This window comes from Falco cherrug, chromosome 7, assembly GCF_023634085.1.
Source record: "Falco cherrug isolate bFalChe1 chromosome 7, bFalChe1.pri, whole genome shotgun sequence".
In the NCBI taxonomy this organism is placed as follows: domain Eukaryota; kingdom Metazoa; phylum Chordata; class Aves; order Falconiformes; family Falconidae; genus Falco; species Falco cherrug.
In genome coordinates, this window is record NC_073703.1 from 60,756,853 (window position 1) to 60,783,825 (window position 26,973).

At 37.1% G+C, this 26,973-nt stretch overlaps 1 protein-coding gene across 1 annotated transcript in view; it reads left to right on the plus strand.

The window, feature by feature from the left end:
- LOC102052852 (neuronal PAS domain-containing protein 3) overlaps nt 1-26,973 on the plus strand; it is a 613,283-nt gene that overhangs the window by 135,379 nt on the left and 450,931 nt on the right. The window lies entirely within an intron of this gene.

A 26,973-nucleotide genomic window follows, 5' to 3' on the forward strand; every position in this document is an offset into this window, starting at 1 on the left:
TCCTACTGTCATTTGAAAAATGAAACCATACTTTGTCCGTATTTATCCTTGTCTGTTTGTGAGAAGCTGGCTCAGGGTTTTATCTCCTCCAAGCTAGACAACTATAATACTTTGCTCACTGGCCTGCCAAGTGGTCTCATTACCAAGCTTGAGCAAAACTCTTTTGCCAGAGAAGTGTATCTTGCAAAAAAAGACAGCATATCTCCCTAATCCTAGCATTGCTGCATTGGCTACTCAGAAACAAAGGATTGATTGTGAAGTTGACCTGTCAGCCCCTTCATGGTCAAGGTCCTGAATATATCTCCTGATTTAATTTTGAGATATATCGCTTCCAGGTCTCTGTGCTCTTCAGTGCCCTCTTAGTGCAAGTTCCAATTACAAAACTACAAACCTTGCGTGATGGAGGATTTTACCATTATGCCCAACAGCTAAGGAATAAGCTGCCTTTCTCAGTTTAGGAAGCTCATGCTCTTTGCTTAAATCTCTTCTTCTGAAGATTTGCTTGTCTGTCTTTTTCCTTTTTTAGTGAGTAACATTTTATACACCATAACTCAGTCATTTGGGGACTGTAATATATTCTATGCTGCTATGCAGAATAAAGTGGTAATTGTAATTTTAAGTAGAGCTACTTTAGATTTTTATTTTAGTTGGTTTGAAAAAAACCATTTAAAAATAAGTTGTTATTTTTATCAAAAGACAAAGTGGTTAATAGGAAAAGATTCTTACATTTAGAAGAGAGCAAAGAGGAGTGCCTCAAGATTACTGCATCTTCCAGTATCCAATAAGTGGTTGCTTATTTGGATTTGGAAAGCTCAGAGCCAAATTTAGCTATCTTCCCTTTACTTAAATATTTTAATTCTCAAGCTGTTGGCTACTCTGGAGTGAGGCTTTCTAAGTCACTTCAATGATGAATGTGTTGTTCATGTAACTAAGGTTAATTAATGCTTGGACCTGAAATTAGATCTGATACATCTTGCTATAGACCATATGCTGTTCTAGAGTAAATACCTGTATCTTACCTCCTTTTGTTATATGGTTGGAGAAAATTGAAAACATTCTAGTTTTCGTCTCAGCGTGGAAGGAGAAAAATATTTGAAAGTTACAGATACTCCATTTTCATATAAAGAGACTGATTTACTTTTATTAACTAGTGGTCCTTTGCAGAAAATAAGTGGATTATTTTAGCATTTAAATTAAACATTAGAAATTAAATTGTTAAAATAGTTTAACTCCTCCAAAGTGGAAGAGTGTCATGGTCAAAGAAAAAAACCCACCACCTTTGTAGCAAATTTCCAGATGGATAGAAAAGGGGTAAGATGGCATTTCTTGGGGGCTGTAGTAATATGGACACAAAATGATGACAACTTGGATGAGAGTTTTAACCATTTGTATCTCAAAGATCTCACATAGAAAGAATGGGCAAGATTTAGGCATAAGCTGAATGTGACAGCTTATAAAAAGACATGCTGAAGCAGCTGTTATAGAGGCAGAGGAATAGTTATGATGATGCAGTAATGGAAGAAGTGAGAGGGCGAACAGGAAGCGAAAGCTTTGGAAAAATAATATGGTCAGTGTTGAAGAGAAAGTAAGGCGTGGAGATAGCCTGCTGACTGAAGGGATTAGAGATTCTGGTGAGGAGTGTTACAGTCAGTGCATTTGTGGAAGTCAAATGGAGATTGTCTAGATGGCAATTTTAAATTACGTGTTCCATACTTTGAGAAGAACAAGAGACGGGGTGGCAGGTGGAAAGGTTAAGAGAGTAACTGAAAGTTGTCTTGTGGCATCAAGGTAAGTGCAAAGGACAGATGCAGGAACACCAGCATCTTTGCTAATAAGCATATATTGCACTACAAATAGAACAAACCATAACAAGTCCTGAACAGTTTGATGCATTGCACAGTAAACAAACTGGGAGTTCTGCAGGACTGAGCAGATCACTGGGCAGGCTTGGTGGGAGAGGTAGGAGGTAACAGATGGTTCTTCTCCTCCTCCCAAGAGGTGCTGCTAGTTTTGGTAGCGTTCATCCTGTGCTACCTGAAACAGCGGTACTTGCTGGTGTCTACCTGCTAGGCATCCTCAGGGTGTGTATTTGGCAACAGAATGGTCAGCTCTTGCCAGTTATTTATCAGTTCGGTTTTTATCAACAATGGTTTCATTTCAAAAACCTATTGACAGCCTTAGATACACTGTAGAGCAGCAACAGATTTTGTGCAGCTGCAGCTACTACCAAACCAAAGAGTTTAGAAGTTTCTGCGGTGCCCAGGTGAGCAACGGGGAGGTTTATGCAACAACAGAGACTGAGCCTTAGCTCTGCCTTAGGCTAAGCAGAACTACAGGAAGGCTTTTGCGGTATTAAACCTTTTTTGGCAATACTAATGAGGCTAAAAAGGGTTAAATTTTACATAGTACAAATGTATATGATATTTATATATTTATATGTATTTTTTAATAGGAAAACCACATGTTTTTCTATTGTGTCAGGAAATAAAGGAAGGATTGTAGGATTATGGAGAGAAAAAAAGGAGGCATTTTCAGTGATGTATCTGCTTCTGTTAAACTTTGGCTGATATTTATGTGGAATTTCTACAGTCGTTTTCTTTTATGTGCTAATATGAAATCAAATTCCCTGCTGGGTGGTAGTGATGGGTTAGGGGTTTTTTCTACAAATTAGTAATTATTTGTAAAATAAATAGCAATTGTTACCCTTCTGCTAGAGAAGGTGAGAGAGGAGGAGGAAATTAGATCTTGTTAAATGGAAATGTATGTGCTATCTCTAAATAACTGAAAATACAACCCTCAAAGAATTTAACTGAATGATAACTGTACTATAACACATATAAGCACCATTAATGCATAAAAAAATATGGCTTAATGTAAAAAGTTTTATCAACACAGTCTATTCCATTCACCTGAGCTTCTAACAGGTTAATTTATTGCTTTTCCCCCCGTGGATTACAAATAAAATATTGTAACATAGGAGGTATTAGAAGTCTTTTGTCAGCCAACTGAACGCAAAGTTTCTGCCAATCAAAACAACACGTATAATTAATACAAACTTATCCACTTCAAGTTACAGATATTTAAGGCAGATATGAAATGTTAAATTATTGCAGAAATCTTTGTGTGTATTATGTATACAAAATAAATTTTACATAGTACTATAAAGTAAAATTGTTCTCAGTTTAATATTGCAATAAGTAACCATTTGGAGAATCCAGGTCATATTATAACTTCCTTTTTTTAAGCAAAAAAAGGTGACACCAATTCTTTTGTTGTTTGACTGCTCAAAGTTCAGCTATAATGAAAACAAGCACTCCGGTACTTTAAAGGATTGGTTGCAGAGAAAGGGGTTGATCTCATTGTCAGTCCTGTTGTATGTGACATGTTGGAGAACTGACCTTTTGCAGCTTGTTCACAAGGCTTCATCTTCCCTTCTGAAACTACGACTTTTTCCAGCTGATTTCTTTAGCTTTTCTGCCCTTGCCCAAGTAGATGTTTTTACAATGTGTTGTTTTTACATGCCGAAAACTTTGAGCAAGAAATTTCCTTGCAGGCTTTTTCTCCCGTCTCCCTGCCTGCCCCCCCATCCCGATTTCCTAAGCCATGTGATACATTTTCAGGAATACATTTGCAATTCAGTTTAAAAAACAAATAAAAAAAAAAGACCCAAAAGGTCATCCTGAACACAGAGCCCATATAATGTCTTGGGGAAAATATCTTCAGCACTCTTCATGGCTTTATTTTTCTTTGACTACATACTTCTTGATTTTCATTCATTGTAGTATCATTGGACAGCAAGCAAATAAATGAGGCCTATCAGAGCACAAGTGCTTATTTAAATTAAAGGAAAGCAGTTAGGAGTTTTTAGATGCTAATATTTTGTTCAGATGTTAGCAAATGACTTACACACATGTAAGCAGCAACAAAGAGGCACAGTACATGCTTTTGGTAATACGTGATCTGGGCAGCACAAAAAAGAAAGGAAGCTTGGAAAGTGTAGTGTTGTGTTTTTGGCAATATTTTGCTCCACACAGTGCTGCCAGAGCAAGAACAGTAGCGGACATTGTCTAAAGAGTCTCTGACCATCCTCTGAACTCTTGGACCACCCTATGGATGGATGGTTGCCGGGACATTTCTTTCAGGGGAAGAGTCTCTTCCTCTGCTGCTGCATTTTGGCTGCCTTGTCCTTAATCAGAGTGTGTTTCTTTTAGAGGTGTTAATCTCTCTGCTTCTCCCATGAATATTGTCATTTGCACTGTAGGCGGTCACTGAATTCCTCTGTCTGTCAGGATGAAACTTCCACTTCAGATTTCAGTCTTATTTTTGCTTGTCTTGCAAAAATAAGCCAGAATGTAATTCATAAATCCAGGAAACTTTCTGAACAGTCTTACAGGCACCAAGCACCCAGCAGGAATTAAAACCTTTCTCTTTCCCGATAGCGTAGGTTTTTTCATTTCCTTGTTTGTAAGAGCAGAGAAATGAGGAGATCCAGGGAAGCCGAGCAGAGCACAGGACAAAAGTGCTAAAGAGAGCTGTTCGGAGCAGCTGCATTTTGAAGTTGATGAGGGAAATAGAAAAAGCTATTGACTAAGGCCAAATGCAGCCTGAAATTCCAGAAGTGACCTGCCGTAAACCCTCTCAGCAAGCTAGCGATCTCTGGGTGTTTAACGCTGACATGGTCTGGGGTATATGGAAAACAGCCAAGCAGCACAATGGCTGTATGCTAAAAGAATAAGCAAGTTCTCATGTGGTTTTTTTTGCATGTCATTGGAGTATAGTCATAGTGATAAAGGATGTGGCTCTACAGCGCTGTTGAAACTAGTTAGATAACCACTGGCACTGACGGAGACTCGTTATTTCTGGGAGTAAGGGTGTGAATCAGATAGTTAAAACAATTCAGAGGGGTTTTTTTGAAACAGATCATAAAACGCTTCATGTAATGCTAAAGCCTGCTTTCACTGGCTGATGCTATATACTCCTGGGGCCTTTGCCTTCATATCGTTATTTTTGGTATGTCAACAACAGCTGAGAAGTGTTTCTGGTTTTAGAAATGGTCTGCAAAATATTTCCTTCTTACAGAAAGTAGCAGACAAGTGGTGGTTTTCTCTCATCTAATTTTCACAACTTCATGTGTCTAAGCCCAGTCCATTGCTACTCCACCTGACAAAAAAAAATTCCAGTAATGCATGGTCTACTTCAAATATATAGTATCCATAATAATTTTTTTTTTCTGTTAAGTGAAAGTAATGCAGGCAAAAAGGAAATATGCTTCATAGGTTCTCAGGAAAATATAGTTACGGCTCTTATGTAGATATGGCATGATGTATACATTATAGCATACTGGATTTTTTCAGCTAAGGTAGAAGGAGTGTTTTTGCAGACATAGTTTGTGTGGTGGTGCAGAAGACTGAGGATTTAATTCTGTCCTCTTTATAATCTGAGTGAATTAAACTTGTGAGAAAGAAGGGGGCAGACAATAGGGCTCTCTTGGGCAGAGCTTGGCAGGAAGGTATAGTGGCCTTTGAAACTTTAGGAGGTATTCTTTCATTCCTTCAAAACTGCAGTTGTGTGGTGGTTAAAAAAAAAAAAAAAAAAGGTTATGTAATACTGTTTCTGTGACATAAATAAGCTTGTTTGTTTTTAGCCTCTGAATAAATAATACATTCCCAGTCTTACATTTCCTGTAACAAAGTGAAATGTGAATAGCAATACAAAATCCCAAACATTTTGATTACTTTATATTTTTTTTTGCCTTTCGTAGTACTCACTGAATGCTCAGAGACTAATACCAAGTGGAATCGAACACCTGCAGCTCTCACTTGGAGTTATGCTGGATATTGAAGATGAAGGGGATTGCAGGTGCTCTGTATTTCCCAGAATTTATCCCATGTGCCATTGCCTATCTGGAAGGACTTACCATTCAAGCAATCTCAGACTGAGCTTTTTGTTGCTGATGTACTTAAGGCTTTGAATATATGACAGTTTATGCCTGTTCTGGGTTTATCACACACACACACACACACACACACACACCATTAATATCTCTCATTTTTTAAGTTCTTGGAATGGTTTAAAATTATTTATATAAGATGATCTCACGTTGGGATGTCCTGTAACTTCTTTGTAGTGAGTGATTATTTGCTAGCCATCAGCTATAGCCTCCTTGTATCGCCTGTTATCTACTGCCACCTGACTTCTTTACTGCTCTCGCCTGGGATTCTAGATTTCTACGTGAATAACTGGCGTCTTTTTCAGAGTGAGGAAATAGTGTGGTTATTCCTTGCACATCTGTGCAAGGAATTGATTTTGCATTTGACTTTCGTTTTGGAGAACAGAGATACTGACCACCCTATTATTATAAATTTATTAATAGCAAACAGCAGAGAGTAAAAAACATTCTGTTTAATGTTCTCTGAATCAGAGTTGCATCTTAGATCTGGGTACTACTTCTTCATTTTCCCAAACTGTTGGATTCAGTTGAGGCAGACTTTCTTTCTAACCTTTTCAGCTTCAAGGATAAAATCAGCTAGTTTTGCCATTTAAGAGTTCTGGCCTTTCACTGGAAGATTTGCCTGTCTGTAGGCCAAAAGTACATGATTTCAACATTGTGGTGTAAATGCAGATCTAGCATATAAATATAAATGGTGAAACAGGGCACGTGGGTTTTGATGCATCATTTAGGATACTTGTCATTAAAAAAGCAATTGTGTGATCTTGCACATGATACTCAAGGAATGAGTTCTAACGATTGAACGGAACTTCAGAAAGTATCACATAAGAACTTACAGGTAAATTATATAATAAGGAAAAGTGTGAAATGGTACAAATATTAAATTTAAAATTAATGTAATGGTTTTAATTACCATGAACAAATGAAAGGTTTTCGGTGCAGATCAAGGAAGGAAATAGGCTCTACATGATCATCACACATCAGAAAATACAGAATGCGTGTTTTGTAGGCCATGCTAGTGGATAGTGGGAGAGGGAGAGAAGATGGAACAATTATCTTAGCTCTTCCAGCCAGCCCTTCTTGCTGGGGCCAGAAACTACCTGTATCACTATTTAAACAAAATAAAGAAAACCCAGAGCACTTAACATCTAAAACTTTTCCAAGCAATTAATTAATTTCCACAGTTCCCTTTCTGAGAATTTAATTCTCAGAAATGTTTATAAAACGAGGTGAAAAGCCAGATAGAAGTTCAGGTCCTAGCTTTGAATCAGACCCTAAATATTTTCCCACATCTGCCCATATTACCTTGTTGCATTTGATCTTCTTTACTCTGGTGCAATCAGAAATAGCTCAAAGAAGCCAGAGGAGTTACACAGCTGTACAACTAGTAAATGTCATTAGCCTGAGAATCACACTCTGGGCATTACAGACTCTCTTGCAAGTATGTAGGTTTAAGGGTACACTGGTATGATATTTCATAGTTAAGTTTCAATGTCTTTTAGTTTTGATATCGCTGGAAAGTCATCTATCAAGTTTGCCTTGCAGGGCCTTTTTCATGTGTTTTATAACATATTAGACCCAAATGTTAAATCAGCTTTAGCTGAGTTTCACTGAATATATTTAAATCTGTTGAAATTCTTTGGAATTTTTAAAAAATTCTCCTTATACCACACCATTACGAAAAAGACAGAAAAACCTAGTCCATGTACCATTTCTGATAAATTCAGATTGACAATACACAATATAGTCACATACTACATTTTCTTGCTTGCCTTTTTAAAATCCCCTTAAATATTTACAAGAAGATAAATCATTTAACATTTTAAATTTTAATTATCTGCAAAATTCAGCACTTGATATTCTATGCCAAACTTTTAAACTCTGCATAGATTCTGAATTTCCTCTAAACAGATTTCAATTAGGCTTCTTGCTCTTTTTTGCTGGGGAATAATTGAAAGTATAAAAGACCCATTTAAATCACCATCCTCTTCTCCAAAAAGGGGCAAGATTACATACCCCGCAGCCTTTGAATTCTTGATATGCCTTCAGAAGTTTTCAGATATTTGTTTTAATAATTGTTAAGAATTTATTATGATGCATTAATTGCATGTTCTGGAAGTTATTAAATAATGAGTTCAACATATTAATCTTTTATGTTATTGTTGTTAATAATATTAGGCATGTTAATATATTTAGGAATGAAGCATTAATTAAAATACTCCTTTAAAGATTTTTCTAAAAAAAAAGCAGTATGTATACTTATCAAGATACATATTTGATCTGTGGGGAAATGATTGCAAGCAAAGTTTGGATATAGCATATGCTGAACTTGAATTAAAAAGATTTTGGTTATGTAGAGTTCAAATTACCTTTGACATATTTTTGCAGGTTAGTTACAAATTCTCAACTAAACATAGAGCTCTTCTTTATCATAGAGCCTAACATCAGATTTTAATCATATTTTGTACCCACAGGGTTTTAGGTTTCCAACAGGCCACCTGTCTCAGACATTAAAAAATTCACAGGACAGATGGGAAGGTGAAAGTAGTTGTCCTTGGATAAAGAAATTCTTACACTGCAGGAACAGTCACAGTCAAGGCTGGCCAATATATCACACACATACCCCTTTCTTCTAGCATTGCTGTATCATGATTGCAAATTTTCCTTTAGTAGTATAAATATAGAATTCATCACTTATCCTTTTTCAATAGCAAAATTTGCAAAACCTGTCTCTTTTCCACGTGATCTATGAATCACTGAGGGATAAGATGACATGAGCAGTACTTCAGCAAATATATTGTGTATTGTACACACACTGGAGCTCCTGGAATTCCTACGTTGTTTATTAATGACATGAGCATATGACTATTCATTTGTGCAGACCTCTGGCACTGGTTTGATAGGTGTGATGTATTTTAATATGACAAAGGTACCAACCTAAAGAAAAGTGGTTATTGGAAAGAAGTTAAAAAGGTGATGCTTCCTCCCATGTATTGTCACTGTTTCCCACAGAGATAATAGTTCTTGAACATTGCTAGCCAGTATGTTAGGGACCCACTCTCAATATTATATAGCAAACATTCGGCAGGTTTTAAAATGTAAGACAAAAATTCTAACCTCAGGTGTATGTATCCAGTTTTCATTGACCCAGGTGTTTAAAAGCCAACAAATCAAGTGGAATGATTAATTTGCTGTGTTTGTGATGAATGGGAGAGCAAACCAAACAACAGTAGACTCTCCTGTGTTTGTCTCCTGTGAAGATCCCCTTCAACTTTGGGCTCTTTTTACTTTTCCCTGACACTGAAGAAGAAAAAACATTAATGGCAATGTATACTGTTCAACAGCTGTTAAGTGTGCACAGGTTCAATAACAAACATTAAACCTGTAAGGTTTCACCTGACCTACATGGCAGAGGGGTGCTACAGCGTGGCCTGGAGAAAGGTCTGTGCCAGTGCCCCAAAACTGGTGCCTAGCCTATGGCACTGGGAAAGCTGCGTTTCCCTGTCTAGCAATTCATGCTTCTAGATACATGTTTTAAAAGTCCAAGAGAATCCAAATGCAGAAAAAAATAATACAAATAACTCACAGTAGCTTTTAGGAGGTTGTGCATTCCTCCCGTAGATTGTTTTTCCAGTGTATCCTTTGTGATATACCGCTACTAATTCAATTGTTGACTAGGGTGGAATTGAAGCCCCCCCTTTTCAAGTGAACACCCTGATCACTAGGTAGGTAAGCTGTGTATGTCTACACCTTCTTTCTCTCTGGCCCAATTAATACTGATTCCTTTGTACAGGGTGCAGGGGTTATTACGAGTGCCCACCCGCTCTGAAAGGGGGGATGCTGGTGGTTGGCGCAGGCCCTTACGGTTCGATCCCTCAGGCAGGGGAGGACGTTGTACCTGCTATCTCCATTTTTCATGACTGTTCTAACTAATAAGCTGCTATGTGAACAGATGCACACACGTTCTCTTCCAGCTTCTGGTTTTGAATAAAGTCATGACTGCAGGGGTATTTTGTGGGAAAACCTAGCCACAGAGGTTGGATCTGAGGATGCGTCGGATCAGGGCATGTTGCTGGAGATGGGGGTCAGGTAGCTGCATAATGTCTGTGCCCTTACCTTGCTTGGGGGAGAGCTAGGAGGTTTCAAGCATGAACAGAACCAGGATTGTAGAGGCCTGGGGAGCCTGTGGGAACTGAACAGTCACTGGTTATTTAGAAGCTCTTAGGATTTACATGAAGCTGAAGGAATGTGGTTCTTATCTAAGGTGCCTTCCAAATTTCCATCTTTTTATGCTTCGGTCCTGTGGCACACATTTCTTTATTTATGCTTGCAAAGAGTTTTACATGGAAATTCCGCTAGTTGTTTTGTTTAAACAGATATATAGGTAGTTCCACTCAGCCCAGTAATGCTGTGTCTTGGTCTGGATCCTCTTTTTAGAGATATGGATCCTCTTCAAAATGTTTTGATCTCTAAATGTAGCTAAGAAATAGGATTGGAAAGTACTTGAGTTTGGGGGGAAAAAACAACAAAAGGTATGTACTTTTGAGTACAGATCTTTGCTATTGGATGCAATCATAATTTTTCTTACAAACTTGCTTGGCTCCCTCTTCAGATCATGGAGAATGCATGACTCTGTACTCATGTCTGGCCCAAATTGTTACTCTCTTGGTAGGTAAGACACCAGTGTATAAATGAACCTAGCACAGGAAGATGGATGGCAAAGTACTGGTTCTCTTATGTGGAGGATTTCTCCACGTAATTTGAGAGAGTTTCCTTTATAGTCACTGGGGTGTCAGTTGGTGTGTTTGTGGGATGTATCTGGGTCACTAAAAAGCTTGAGTTCATTCTTTACCTACTGATTTCCCTGAAAGTTTTTTGGTTTTTTTTCTCAGAAGCTTGGATGGATTAAATCTTCTATGAGCAGGGCTCACTGAGAGTTAGCTTGTGCTCTGAAATCTTTAAGAAAGTCTGCTCTGACAAATAATTTCATCTCTATGGACTACAATAAATTTGTTTTTTCTTGTGTTGTGGAGCATATTTGCGTGGAATGTAATCTTTTATTTCTCTTTCTCTCTTTCTTTTTCCCTCCCCCCTGGCTTTGTCCTTAATAAATACGTTTGTTTAGAAATAAGGATGTGGAAAGACAAGCATGCCTAATATTGAAGGACAGTATGCTTGTGCCTAATACGTTAAAGCAATTGTTCAAGAATAATTCATCTTATGTGAAGATTACCCCTGTAAGGCTGCCAAGGTCACAGGGACTTTAGATTATTGGCTGCATAAATGCTGCTTGTGTGTTTTAAAGGGGTAGCCTTAACATTTCATTACAGTTCTTTGAAACAATTTTATTTATTTATTTATTATGTTTAATTTCCCCTATTTAAACATTTGATACATTCCTTTTTTTTTTTTTTTTTTTTTTTAACCTTTTCCTCATTCTCTTTTTGTTATTCATATTGTTGTGGTAGAGTTACTTCCAGACTACTTCTGTTCTGCTCTGGAGGAGCAGCTCCCAAATTTGGGGTGCTGAGCCCTGAGGTAGGTTGTGAATGAAACCCTTGGAAATGCTGCTTTACAGTGTATAGGTGTTCCCCGAGGCATATGTCAATCAACCTTGTACAGAAATGATGGACAGTGAGGGAGGATGTGAGCCTACCGAGGACTGCAGGAGTGCTCCTCTAATTCAGTGTTCTCAAAACAAGCTGCTTTCACACATTTAAAGTAGAGGAGTCATAAGTAAGTCTTAAGATTCGGGCATTTCAGAGACATGACAAAAGTTTAAACCAGAAATATGAAATATTTTGACAAATTTTGCCCTGTGCCTCTTTTAGTGAAGGTAGCTTCCCTGAAGATAAAGGGCAAGACCTTTGTTTTCTGTAAATCTAGGAAAGTCTATTTAAATTTCTAGAGCTAAGGTGCTTTACACCAGCTGAGAACTGGCCTTTAAACCCTTTAAATATATTCCCACTTTCTTCCTTTCAAGCTATTTCTTCTCCCTGGAATGCCTAGTATCTGCGGTTTTTGTAATGAGTTTTGAGTCTAGTAACAAAATTAAATGAATTTGCTTTGTTTTAGAAAACAAATCTGCTGTGGACTGTCTGTGACCCACTGGTCTCATTGGTGTCTCTGACTTAGTTTTAGACTGCTTGATCGTATTAAAAGAGGCTTTGCAAACTAATTTAAATATTTTACACTGGTACTTATATGGATAATAAAGCTGTAGTTTTAACAGGGATTTATGTGATTGTGAACTGGGAGTAAGATGGCCTACAGTGTCATATTTAAGAGAGAGAATTTCTGCACAAGGCTGTCAGAGTGTTAGTTTGCAGCTGGAAGATGTTTTGGAAACATTTGCCAGCATTAAAGAAAAAATGTTGAATGTGAAATGCTACATTATAACTACTGTGGGTAAATCCCATGACTCTGTTATCAGTATAATCCCATCAGTGAGGAGTTTGCACATTTTATTTGTGAATGAGTTAATGAATTTATGCCAGTTTTCTAGAGGTTTGCTACCTGTGTGGTCAAAAGCTTGATGTGTTCATTCCTTACAAAATTGAAATGGAGAATGAGCTTTTGATGAACTCCTGACATGCTTACATAGTTCTGTAGGCTGCTTGCATTATCTTGCACAGGGAAGTAGAGTACTGAGTTCCTAACATCATCACCAGAAAGAGCACAGACCTCTGAGATAGTTACTGTTGACAAAGAAAGAGACTGGCCCCATGACACCAGCATGAAATCATGAAAGCATCTCAACTCATGAACAACTTGCACTTAAAAAAATCGTGTAGAATTAGTTTGGTTAGAAAACCTCTGCACTGTTCATTTATTATTTAATCTTATTTTACTTTGTACAGACAAGCTATCTGGCCTAGTGTGAGGCTTCACACAGCCAATTACTTCAAGGTGTTTAGTTCATTTATTATTTAAAGCATAAATCTTGTACAGGTTGTCCATTGACGACCCTTTGAGGAGTCTATAGTAAATGCCTTTCATCATTGTGGACTGACTCATGCACACGGACCTACCTGCTGAGCTAAATAGGCCAGGAGAACTGATGGATTTGTAAAATATTGGATTTAATAGCCCTTTTTTATATGCTTAAGTGGTAGAAGTTAGTACATATAGTTGAAGCCCAGTGTTAGGACTTAAGAAGAAATGAAATTTTATATAGTGTTATGAATTGTGTTTGGTTCTGCTAATTGAAAACAGTACGCAATTTGTTGTGTATGCTTTGTACCTTAAAATGTATTTTTAAAGCAATTGTTTGTGTATTTGAATAAATAAAATGTTGCCATAGGAAGCTACCTCATGTATTTAATAGAATACTCTTAGAAATTCCCTTTTTAAGACATAGGTTCTGTGGTTATGTTTGCTCTCCCCCTCCTTCCTCAAATCGTTGCTCTCAGGCTGATTTTTAAGTCTTGTGCAGCGATACCAACAAGGTGCGATCTGAATGGCTTGGAAAGAGACTTGCTCAAGTAATGTACCGATTGCATCTGATGGGTTTATGTGCCATTAACAGTGTCTGTCCCACACTGAATGTGCCAGGTATTTAACTGGGGACTGGTACTAATTTCAGAGCTAATACTAAGCCGTTCCACATCAATGCTTACAGCAGGTGGTTTGAATTGACAGTGTAAAGGGAGGGGAAAAAAAAGTGAGAGAAAATTACCATTGTACTATAGAATTTTTCTGATTGAATTGACTGATTATACTGTCAAAAGAGCATTGGGAAACTGGCAGTGCTTATGAGGAGGGAAGAAATGACAGGATTCTTTTAAAAAGAGGTTCCCTTTCTTTGCACAATCAAACAGTTCAAAACAATGATAAGATTTGATGTTAAAGGTTTTAATCCAGCACTTAAGTCTGTGTGTTCTTCAAGTTATGACTTTTAAAGCTAGTGTACTGTATAAACTGATCCTGCAGTTTTCTTAACTCTATACTGTCCCCTTTGAAAACTCATCAGGTGATTCAGCATGAATCAACACACATCATTCAACATCATGAATCCCACCTTTCCATACTCCCTTTGGTTTTGAGTTTAAAAAACAAAAATGAAACCAAACTAACAACCAAAAAAAACCAACCCACAAACCCAAAGCCTTACCCCAATGTGCCACCTTTCAAAGCCATCAGCACTGTTGTATTTGAAAAGCAAGTTATGTAAGATGCCTGCAGGATGTATATAAAGAAGGTGTATGCAGCGGCTTATGGCATTGCAAAGTTGCTGAATATATAGATAAACGGGTCTTAAGTTAATCTTAACTGTATTAATACCTAATTCCACTCACAACTGAATTATTCTTTTAACACTTGATTTCAATGGAACAAGACCAGACACAAATCAGAGAAACAGTCTGAACTGGTTTGGTTTTTTGGTTTTGGTTTGGTTTTTTTTTAGTGATGTAAATTAAATTATTCAGTAATGCCCAATTATCCTGTTCATTTTAAGTTATTAACTATGCCTTGTGATAGCGCTGGGATCTTTTTCTTTAAATTCATGTCTGATGGGACAAATTTTTTCTTGATTGTGTAATTCCACTGATTTCACCTGGTGGAATTTTGGACTTATCTGCTCCATTAAGGGGTTATGCATCTGTCTGCTCATAGCACCAGTGGCCAGGAGAATTTTCTGTCTACATAGACTCCAAAATTGCATAATAACAAAAGCAGCTTTAAAAAGGCCTCCAATCTGTCCGTGCATGGGTGGCATACAATTTCATGAATGTAAATAAAGTAACTATTGCCCAATTCTTTCTGACATTACAAGCCAGAGCTGACACAAGTATCTTTCTTCTAGTTTGTCTAAAAAGAAAGTTGGCTCATGAAGAATAAGAACTAAATAGAAACAAAAGTTGATTTCTCTATCAGATAGATCTTATAAATCAATCCAGGGAGTTATTAACCTTTTGGGTTTGGAAATCATGACAGTTAACCTTATTAGTGAAGTTGTGTTCAACCTGTGAAGAAAGGACATAGTATAGGCTGCCAGAATAGATTCTCTCATTTCTTGGACAAATATGAGTGTGTTTTCATTTGTGAGCTTTGTGGTTTGTGTAAGTGAGGGCAACATTGAAAGACAGGTTGCAACGGAAGCTGGAGCGGGGGAGTGCAGTCTGCTAATCTCTCCAGTCACAGGACTGAATGTTATATATAATCATCATGGTTTAACCCCAGCCAGCAACTAAGTACCATGCAGCCGCTTTTCCACACCCTGCCCTCAGCTCCCACGGGGGATGGGTAGGAGAATCAGAAAGAAAACAAACCCTGTGGGTTGAGGTAAAAACAATTTAATAATTGAAATAAAGTAAAAATATTAATAACAAGAATAACAATTAAAATTAAGAGGAGAGGGAGAGAGTGCAATAAAACCCAAGAAAAGCAAGTGATGCACAACCCAATTAGTCACTACCTGCTGACCGATGCCCAGCCATCCCCGAGCAGCGATCAGCACGCCCTGGCCAGCTCTCCCCAATTTATGTACTGAGTATGAGGTTCCATGGTATGGAATATCCCTTTGCCTGGTTCGGGTCAGCTGTCCTGGCTCTGCTCCCTCCTGGCTTCTTGTGCACTTGTCCTCACTGGCAGGGCATGGGAAACTGAAAAGTCCTTAAAGCACCACTTATCAATGACTGAAACGTCAGTGTGTTATCGGCATTATTATTATACTAAATCCCAAACACAGAAGTGTACCAGCTGTTAGGAAGAAAATTAACTCTGTCCCAGCTGAAACCAGAACAATAATCTAATGCATATATGATGATACAATATAAATAATTACATTTAGATAAAAAAACATAAATATAATGCTAGTAGGAAGCTTAATTCTGCAAGGGAAGAAGAAAATCTCTATTTATAACTGTATTATAACATGTATGGTTTTGATGCGCCATTTATAAAGTTGAAGGCTATGGCTACAATATAGTTATTTCAAAACGTCGTTGCAAACCAGTGGGAAACTACATTCCATAGGATTTCTGTGGTGACTACAGACAATTTATTCCATTGCTTCCAGAGCAACCAGTTGTAGCTTATAGTGACTTTAGGGCTGACACATGGAGCTATGCAGTTGTATTTGCCTTTGAACTGTAGCACTGAAAGCAAGTGCAACATAAATACAACAGGCAATACATTTATAATCTGCAGAATTTATCAGACCATTTATAGTCTGGCAAACGTAGCAGTAAAATCTGAAAAAGTACAGTATCTTTAAATTGTTTTCTTATGTCAATCAAATCCAACAATTGTTTCTTCTCTTTGCATTTGAAAGAAACCCAATCCTTGCTGCTTTGTGCTTTTACTAGTTGTAAACATTGATATTACAAGGGGAAAAGTATTTTGTTTAGACCACATTTATCTCAGAGGCATGTGTGCTTTAAGTTTGTGTTCAGGCTCTTTACCAATTTGAACAGAGAAAACAGTATGAAAGAATGACTAACCTTCCTGCAGGATTCATAAATTTAATTCCCCTTTGTGTATGGAATGAAGAGATATATCTTACTATTTCATAGTTGACAGCATGAATAGTGTAGATTGTCATATTTATAATGTGAGGGGGAAAAAGTTAATACTGTGTAGCATGTAAAACAAAAATAAAACGGCCAGTGCATTGTATGCAAGGAAAAGAGGTTAAACTGATTGCTATTCATTGCTCTGAACATAGTGCTAGGTGGAGATTAAGGATCAATTCTTCTTTTACTAACTGTCACTCTCCTTACCTAGGATTAGGTTTTGGCATAACTTAAATTGAACATCTCAATAAGTTTTATTTGGCTGTCGATTTAATTTGATATGAGCTGATGAAAGTTAAGTCCAGTTCTACAAAAGGGAAGTCGGTAGTGTGTATTGAGTTTTGTTGGAAAATTTACTCATGACCTCAAGAACTTTTTATATGTCATTATTTATCTGACATGCACATGTGTTTGCTATTCCTGCTGTCCTTTACATTTTAACTTTATTTCTGCATGTGTCATGGTTTCTTACTCCAACTCGTGGTGTCACAAGTAGGAATGCTCAGTAGCAGGGAAGGGTGAATTATGTGTATCCAGAAGCAGTAGGGTATTACATTTGTGGAGTGCAAAGTAAAAACTTTTCATACAAGAGAAAAATAATTGAAAATAAATGGAGACTTTTTAAGTTGGATAATGTGCGATGTGCAGCTCTATGTGGTAGATGTGCAAAGTAGGTGGAAAATAGAAAGTAGAAGGGACTTTCGCCATTTGTCTGAAGACAGAAATGGAAACATGACCATGGATGACACATCAGACATGTTGAAACCATTCTTTAAATCTGCTGCATCTCAAATTTCATTATGAAAGTTTTTGCTGATTGCAAAATGATAAAAAGCTCTGCTGTTTTTTTTTTTAACTTATCTAAAAATCAGTTGAAAACTATGCTTATAGCAAATTGGAAATGACACAAAGCATAGTTTACTTTGGAAAGGTTGGAAACTTTGTTTTTCAGTATTTTGGCAGTTCTGTAGCCCTCTGGTGGAATGTAAGGAGAATCTACAAGTAAAATATTTGATAATCTGTTATTATTCAATCATGTTTTATCAGATATCTGAGTAATATATTCTTTCCCTAGCTGTTTATGTGGGAGTGGTGCAATCAGCCATAAAGCCTAAGTTTCCAAGCATTGCTTGAAAAGTCTAGATTGTGTTTTCCGTTTTTCATATCTTGCAACAGCGCAGGACGCAAGAGGTAAAAGGTCTTAAACAACTTGACTGGTTGGGAGACATGAGGTGAGAAGGGTAACAAGGATTTTCCATGTCCTGACCAGAAATATTCAACTTTCTGGATCAGGCAGGGTTGTTCAGTCGGTGTCCCTGAAAAGAGAACTCTATTGAAAAACTGTTGTATTTGGTCAGGAATTGATAATTAGTTCTGACAAAGAATTTTTTTTAATTAGTTCTGACAAAGAATTTTTTAATTTTTTTTGTCTTGCTGAGAGAGTGAGTGAAAAGCAACGTGTCTTCCAGGGTGTTGCTCTAGTAACAGGAGAGGAGTAAACGGTGACGTATTAGTAGCGTAGGGTCATGCAGGCTTAATCAGAGAAAGTGGAAGCCAGTTTCCTTGTAGCTAGTAGAGCAGGGGTGAAAGAAGAGGAGCACAGCAACAGCAAGCTGTTTTGAGGTGGAGTTAGAGGGACAGCAATAGCAGAGGTCTTGTGAGAAGTGGGTAGGGCATTAGCAACTTTTCAGGTGGCATATTCTCATTGCAGTTATTTTTAGAGAAGACACTTTGGCATGACTCCTATTGATGTATGTGAAAGGGGTCATGTCAGAGTGAGCAGAAAGGCAAAGGAAAGTAAAATTGTGGTAGGAAGGAATAAAAATTTGGAGTTTGGGGAGTGGGGAGATCTGCTGAATACCTGCATGAGGATGAAAGGAAGACAAAGTAGTTGGTTCTGGTGGGAAAAAGCAAGTGACTCCTCTAGGGCTGGGCCCTGACCTCTGATTTTACAGGACCTATGTTTGGAAAGAAGGGTAACAAGTGTGCTTGTCGGGGAATTGCGGATATGAAAGCGGGACTTGAAAAGTACTCTATTCTTGCTGCATGGCCCAGCAGGTGGGAGGAAAAAGCCAAAAAACTCAAAAAAACCCTAGAACAAATAACTGGCAAATCTGAAATTTGTAGGAACTGACAGTAGAAATTGCTCACAGAATGTGAAATTCTACAACGTTGGACTTGGTGGTGACCAAGAAAAGAAATAAATGGCAATTCTAAGTAGTCCAATCCTTCTCATTGTGGACCTGGCAAATTTTAATAGATTTAGTGGTGAAAATAGTTTTCACCACTATGTCTACAAACATATGGAATGTTTACTGATGTTTCTGTTCTCTTAAATAAATGAGTTATCTTTGTTAGACAGTAGAAGCAAATTCTGCGCTGTGGCAGGAAGAGAGGCAAACTGTAACTGCAGACTGGAAAGATGGTAGACTGGCCCTGCAGGGAAGGGTTTTCCATATTCTCCATTGCTCTACTATCACCTCAGTTTCTGCAAGAGTCTAAAACGTTCTTGCAGAATATATCTACTCAGAAGTGTTTCAGAACAGCATAAAGGTCTTGAAATAGTTGTCACTGTTGTGTGAACATTAGCTGTATGGCACAGCAGTTCTGTATGATTCCAATCTGAGTCTAGTTGAGATAAGACAATCAGAACTGGGAGGTCAGTGAAGTTGCAAATAAAACATGACTGTTTAAATCAAAGCTTATTCTGATATTGCCATGTGGGAAGAATGCTTTTAGGTTAATGCACTTTTGGAAATGTTCCATTCTGATATTTGAAGTCACATGCAAAATATATACTCAATGAATTTCCAGGTGTTACAGATGTCACTGTGATGCCCTTGCCGTATTTGTTTGATTGTTTGAAATACACGCAGCAGAGCTGCTCAAAAGGGTAGTAGTTTATCTCTATCCTCCCCAACTCACCAGCATTCTTTACCTGCCGCAGGACATTCTTTTGTCTGTATTCATTTCTGTGCAAAAAAATTTCTCAGTTCTGCCAGCAGAACTTTGTATCTTAAAACCATGAAAATGCTTCTTTCTCTTTTTTGGAATTTCAAGACTAAATCCTCCATTAGCTTTTTCAGAAAGAAATTTAATTGCTCCCAAGCCAGGGATGCTGTATGCCAGGTTCCAGCCTGTAGCCACTTCTTACTGCCAAGTTCTGAACCCCTGAAAATAAGGGCTTATAGAACTGCTGACACAACATTAACTATAATAATGTGAATGACACCACCATAACACTAATGATAAATGGCATACATTTTAAAACATTTAAAATGATCATAGCCTTAAAGTCAAACACATCTGGGAAATATTAATGGTATATGAACTGCCCTGCGTGGATCTGAATTGTGAACAGCACAGAGATGGAAAGAGATAAATTGCATAATAAATCACTTATTGTATTGTTTACTTAAAAAAAAGATATATATATACTTTCTGTTTATGCAGCATGTCAGCTGTTTGAAAAAAGATGAATAGTTCTAAATTCATATTTATTCCAAAGAATGAATATTTAGCACTCTGTGGTGTCACACTGACTTCAGAGATAATAATTACAGTATATGGTTTTACTAACAATGATGCTCAGAGGCCATTGAGTTTGTGTATATTTAGTATGGTTTTATCCTGTGATAAGTTTGTTCTTTTTCATTTCATGAATTTATAGAAGTCAGGTGTTTTTCAGCCCTCCTTTCTAATTTGGCAGAAATGGCATACACAGCATTGTCTCTGATGGTTACTAAATGGATAATTGAAGAAAGTGTTTCACAGTGTTTCATCATTTACTGTATTATAACACCCTATTTTCTCAAAATGTGTGTAGTAGTTCTAGATTTTATTTTTTCCAAGTGTCACTTTGCCAAATCAAGTAAGCACAAGGCATTCAGGAAGCTTTCCAAATCTATCTTATCTATAAGAAGGTGTGTTCTGTAGGAGTAAGTCAAGTGGACCTATTTTAAAATGTTTTACTGGGTACTGAAATAAATGTAATAAGTTATGAGAAAAATTCAGATGTGTGCCTGAGGCATGAGGATTTTTCAGGGGGCTGTCTATGAGCACAAAACTCCACAGTTAACTTAGACCCATCAAGATAAAGTCAGAAACATCGCTCCCATCCCATTCACTCATGAATCAGATTGTGGTCCACCAATTCTTATCCTTATACTTTTCTTTTCTTCCCCCCCCCCCCCCCCCCTTTCTTTTCTATCCTCTAGTCACCTTATAGTCTCCTTTTTTTTTTTTTTTTTTTTTTTTTTCCTTTTCTTTCTTTTTCCTCCTTCTTCAGTCTTTCCCCATGATCATTGGCTCTCACTAGGCCTTCAGGAGGGCTCTCATCTTTTGCCTCAGGTGCTGAAGAGCACGACACAGAAGCTTTCCTTAGCTAGGACAAATTTAAAGGTAACATGCAGTCAGAAATCTTTCAAGAATCATTTTTTTGACAGCTAGTGCAATTGTATATGTGGAGGAGTAAGACTGTAGAGGCAGTGAATACTGAGCCACTGAACAGTATTTTAATATGTTTTAACACAATAATTGCTTTTTATTACTGAAAGTACGATTTTTAATTTTTGTATTTGATTTTGTCTACTTGGTGTCATTTGTCCTTTTGTTCAGCTCAGGTACTTTTTGCTTTTTGGCTTCTTCCGATGCTTCTCTCAGAGTTGGTTGGTAACGTTTGGTTCTTCCCCCACTCACAACTCAATTCTGGAAATTTTGTTTCCAGCATATCATTTTTTAAAATCTGCTGTATTGAAGAGCCAAGCAGGCTCCTCCCCTTCGCTTCCTGCTGTCTCTAGAAAATGTTTATTAGTTATTGCCAATGATACTCTTGGTCATCATTTTTCATATAGTCTTAGAACAGTAACAGAATGGTAGGAAATGTAAAAAGAATCAAAGCTAATAAATATCATAAGGCTATGATATTTAGAACATGCTATTCTCAAATAATATTTTTTCCTCTTTTTCCTACTTTTTTTCTTTTAGGGTACTTTTTTAGAAATCATAACATATAGGGCATAATTTTTCTGCTTCTCTGCATTTACTGTACTACAAAGTGTAAGGGAAAATATATTTCTTTTGAAAAAGTATAATTTGGAGGTCGTGCTTTGCTTCTCAAATGAAACTCAGCTAGAGGAAATGGTTTGCTTCAGTACAGAAAAGGCACGAACAAAAGTTCCATGGAAAGACGCTAACAGGGAATTTCGAAATTGTGGAATCTTTTTAAGTTATATTTAAACTCATAAATCTTAGACTTTTAATTCTATGTTATTCTAAATATAAATAGTAATCATAGCTGCTTCTTTACAGTTTATCACATAACAAACTAAACAAGGAAGTAAGCTTTCAGAGTCTTCAGAAAAGCAAAAATACGAAAAAAGAAGTATTTTGAAAGGTATTAACGTTTTTAGAAGTTTTTTATTTATTATTAACTAGCTGTTAATAACTAAAGGCTAAGTTCTGCAAAATGCAATTTAGCATAAATAACAAAATAGCCCTACTTCACATGTTGTGATTGTAAAGAAACAAGTCCTTACTATCAAGCTTTTTTTTTTAAAAAAAAAAAAAAAAAAAAAAGCAAGATCAGCAGTTCTGAAGATGGAATGCATCCCAAGATATTCTTTACATGAGAAATGGGAGAATTTTTTTTCAGTGTTGCTAGCGGTTATATATAAATTGAAGGTTATTTTAAATTTTATCTCTTGAAACATTTGTGGTTTAGATTGATTTTATGTATATTGCCAAATCTTACTGCAATCAGTTTGAGAGATTAATTTGGAGATTGTTCACAGAGTTCTAAGTTCTTGGGTTTCTCTTCTGTTTATGGGAGTTTTCACCTGTTTATTCTTTCCTTAATCTCTTTCAAAAATCCTCATCAAAAAAAGAGTTGGAGTCTCTTAAAGAGATCTGCAAGCATATTCACACCTTGAATTATGCTGGCTGTAAAATTTAAAGACACTGAAATAACTGAGCTGGTGCTCCAGGTTCTCTATAGTTTCCTCTATATTCTATACAGATTATTGTGCACTGCTGACACACTATGTGTCTGAAATGTACTGTTCCTGCACAGGATCTCAGTAAGTCTTTAAGTACATTTATTAATTAAAAGATACATATCAAAGCCAGAAGAATGTTGATGCAATTCACAATATCCCTTAAGATGGTGTCTTCTGTTTTAATAAACTGTTCACTGTATTTCTGTATGAAATGGAAGTTAGTGTGGGCTGTGGTCCAGAAAAGCACTTTAGACATGTACGTAATGTTAAACATAAATAGTTTCATTGACCTCCGTGACACTGCTCATTAGCTTATAATTATTTATGTATTTATTTCTGTATTTAAACATCCTATGGAATCAAACCCACAGGCAATTCATCCATGGAAAGGAGCCAGAATGGAGGGTAGAAACTTGCAAATTTCATTTCTTTTTTTGTTGCATTATAACTGCTACTTATAACCAAATACTATTTTCGACATCTATTATAGTGAATGGAAGGGTACTACTGCTTGGTCCTTACCAATGTGTTAGAAAAGACCCAATTCTGGCTTTTATTTAAGAAACATTAATATGGAACTAATCTATACAGTGTCATATGACCGGGGCTTTTTACTTTCTGAAAATCTTGAAACCCTTCTGGAGAACTTTTTCTTCTTTTTCTAGGTAAACATAAAAACCCAAAGCACTATGATTAGTTTTGTCCTAAAGTTTGCAGTTGCCCAAGCTGTAACATTCAAAAAATTAAGCCAACAGTATCGTTTTGAGCTGAATTTGCAGACACCCTGACAATTATTTTCTAAAACGGTGGTTGTGATTTGGGTAGGGAGGAATAGGCACACACGAGTGCCACAAAGCTGTGTGTGTTTGTGGCACCTACATGTGCATACTGTTTGCTTTGTGGTTTTTTTCTATATGCAGCTGATAGAAATTATGTCCCCTTTAAGCCCTATTGTGGACTTTGTTCAAAGACTACAGAAATAAGTGGAATAACGTCTATTGACTGTAGTCTTTGAATGCTTCGCATAAATTGATTAAGCACAGATTGATATAAACGTATTTTGACACCTAAAAATTCTATAAACTGAGCATCTGGGAGTGATAGAAAGGGCCATGGGCAGGTGATGTCACCATTCCAAGTTTTACTTTCTCCATTTGAGTTGCTTTATGATACACTATGTGTACAGCGTGCATAGTCATTTTGCAAGGAAGATGCAGCAAGCAAGCAACCAAAGCGATCTCTAAGACTGCTCTTCAAAACTAAATAATCTGGTGTGCGTTTTTTCTTTCTGAATGAAAAGCAACAAAATCTGTTACATATGTGTAGGAAAGCATGCATGTGTGTATGTGTACGTGTGTGCGCACACACTTATTTTGCCAGTAAACTGTTGCCTGAAGAAAAAAAATATTTCCTAGCCACTCATTACAGGCTACTTCTACTCTGCCGTTACAGGTGTGACTGTAGCATCTGTAGGCATACCCAGTCTAGCTTCAACCAAAAGCAGTCAGGCTGTAGCAACATGGATTTCAGTGCATGCTAAGTGCCCAAATATGCAAATAGCCTGCTGGCTGCCGCTCTGCAGCACGCTCTGGGACCGGTAATACGCAGCTTTACCATCATTCATACCACGGGTAGCTTTGGTCTGCCTGCACTCACACATTCGCACCTCTGCCTGCGTGTGTCTGACAAAGCCCTGGTGGATTATTTGGTGGAGGGCAGTGTCTTGTTACAGTTTTCTGTAAATGTGAAAATGGTCTTTTTCTAACGAAGGAAGAAACTGTGTAAAACTGTATTGTGAACTCTAATCCAGCTTCTGTGCAGCCTCTGATGTTGGGTAGAGCACAGGAACCGCGTGGATTAATTGAATATGGGTCAAAGAACTGTATCCAAAGAGTCTACCTGTGCTCCTGCTTCTGTCATTTCTGATGCCTGAAAAGCTGTTGCCTCCACATGTTCTGCTTCAGATGCCAAAGCCGTGCTCCAGGGAGAAGGACATACTTTGCATCTATGCATATCAAGATGAGAATAATCTATCAGTTTTTCTCCCACCCAGATAATAGAAAGCGTTTGGAAGATTGGAGTTTCAGGGGTTTTGTAGGTGAATTATATTGTGTTAACTATTTTCTGAGGATCTCTGCTTTAAAAAATAATAACAAAGAATCAGAGGTAGAATAGGATCCTGTATTTTTCATAGTTCTATGACAATGGAAATAGGGTATAATTCAATAAAATTAGCTTTTCTGTTTAGTTAGAATCTATTTCACTGAAGTAGATCAGAGTCAAAGACCTGTCTTCTCAGTAAAGGGGGAGAAAACCAAGCCTGGTTGTGCTATAAATGTGAATAGTAAAGAACCTGACCATGTAGTTCTTTATGGCAATAATGAAATGTACTCTCTAGATCCAAATGTTTAAACTTCAGCAGTCCTCATGCAGATTAGGTAATTGTTTGCCTAACTGCCAGCTGTGAATTCAACTGCTGTTTAACTAGCAAAAAATGTGGATTTGCAGGTGAAGAGAAATACTTACACATTTTAGTGATGGTGGCAACTGCACTGAATTAAGATTTTAACTTCTGGATTTTTTTTTAAAGAATCACTCTGCTATATCTTGCACACATTTTCTCCTACCTTTTCGTATTTCATCAAGCAATAGTTTCAAATGCATACTTCGAATATCTGTAGAAGTGAATGCTTCTAGAAACTGTTAAAACTCACTTTAAACCTTTCATTTTTCAGATAATAAAATTTTACATATGCGTAGCTTATAATATTCTGAATTAGTGTTTGATATTGCTCTGTGACCATTGTCATTGATTGTGTGACCTTTTTACTAAATCATCCCTTTGTGTTTGAAGAAAAAAGTTATTACTTTGAAATGAAATAACAGGAATGGAGTGGTATCAGATGTTTGGCTGGACACACTTTAAACAACCAAAAATTTGCTGGTATATCCCCTGCTGGAATAAGTGTACTTGATAGAAGTGTTGAAAATGAGAAAAAAAACCAACAAAAACACAGCCCTTTCTAATACCTCTATGGCAGCAAAACTGTAAATGAAATAGAAGAGTATGAGAATAAAGGTCTGATAGTTTATTCCATTTAGGGAACAAATGTAATGGGTTGGATTGGGTTTTTTTGGTGGTTTGTTTTTTTTTCCTTCTTTTGCCAATGTAGGCTAAGCTACAATTACACAGGGTGTGGGGGCAAGGGGGGGGTGTGTGGAAAAGGGCCCTAGTAAAGATCTAATGATATAACCATTCTAATTCTTAAAGCACATCTGTGCTTAAGTTATCATATTAGGGTTTTGGAGGTGAGGATGTCCTGGTTTGCACTGATTTGAGGATATTGATAAAACAATCCATAGAACACCTGTAATATGTGATCAAAGAGCCATGTCAGAATTCAGGCTGGACTTTTTCTTTTAAACCTTATCTTATTTGAATCTTATTTTTTCATTTAAGTAATGAGAAATTGAGCAGTAAAAAACCCGTGCAAATTCTTTTGATTTTGTCGTAGTCTCTAGTCTTTCACATGTTTTCTAAGCCATCGTTTGCCATTTTGCATTATCGCCAATTAAGTAACATTTTCAGTACAATGTATTTTGAATATTCTGTATGTTCTCAGTTTTTCAAGAAATAAGTTTATACATTGTGACACACAAAACAAAAGCAGAAAATATACAAGAATGCAGCTGTTTATTACTTGCTGATGAAGAATTAAATAACTTTTTTGGACCATCTGCAAAGCTTACTCATATGGCCCCTGCTTTTTACTGTCGCAAAATGTAGCTTTTGAATTAGTGGCGAATGGGAGCTCTGAAATTATCACTACTAATCATGTATTGTGAAAGAACGGAAAATATACTATTCACAGAATCACTAAGTATTGCTTGATTTTATAGTTACTGTATTTGCTTTCTTTGACAGTAGCATATTCTAACATGTCTTATCTCTTGCCTTATCTCTTCTTAATTTAAAGTGCTAGTAACGAAGGACGGGTATGCTCCTAATCCAAGGTTAGGAGGTGAGAAGGATTAATCTAAATGGGGTCACAAGGTTTTCACCTCTCCCTTCATTATGGACTTATACCAGACAGCCCTTCATGGGGTAAGGGAGAGTCACACAAAACACAGAGCCTTTAGAAGCAGAAGCAAGGTGGAGCAGGGATGTATATCTGGCTTTTTGTTATGAATGTTATTGTTCTCTAGCTGAGAAACAAATTAAGTGGAGCCATGGTTAAATGTTGCGTCTGTGTGGGATAGCAGTAAAGGGCCAGATACATCTGTCTGATTATCCAGCAGCCCAGCTGCAAAGGTCAGTTCAGTATCTCAGAATTGTGGGAGAATCAATTCATCTGTGAAACGCATGGGAGAGGGGTAAGGACATGGGTGGGGATACTTCTATTGGTGCTCCCCCAGTCTGGTATTGTTGAGGAACTTGCTGAGGATGCACTTCATCCTATCATCCAGGTCATTAAAGAAGACATTAATTGGTATTAGCTCTAATATTCAT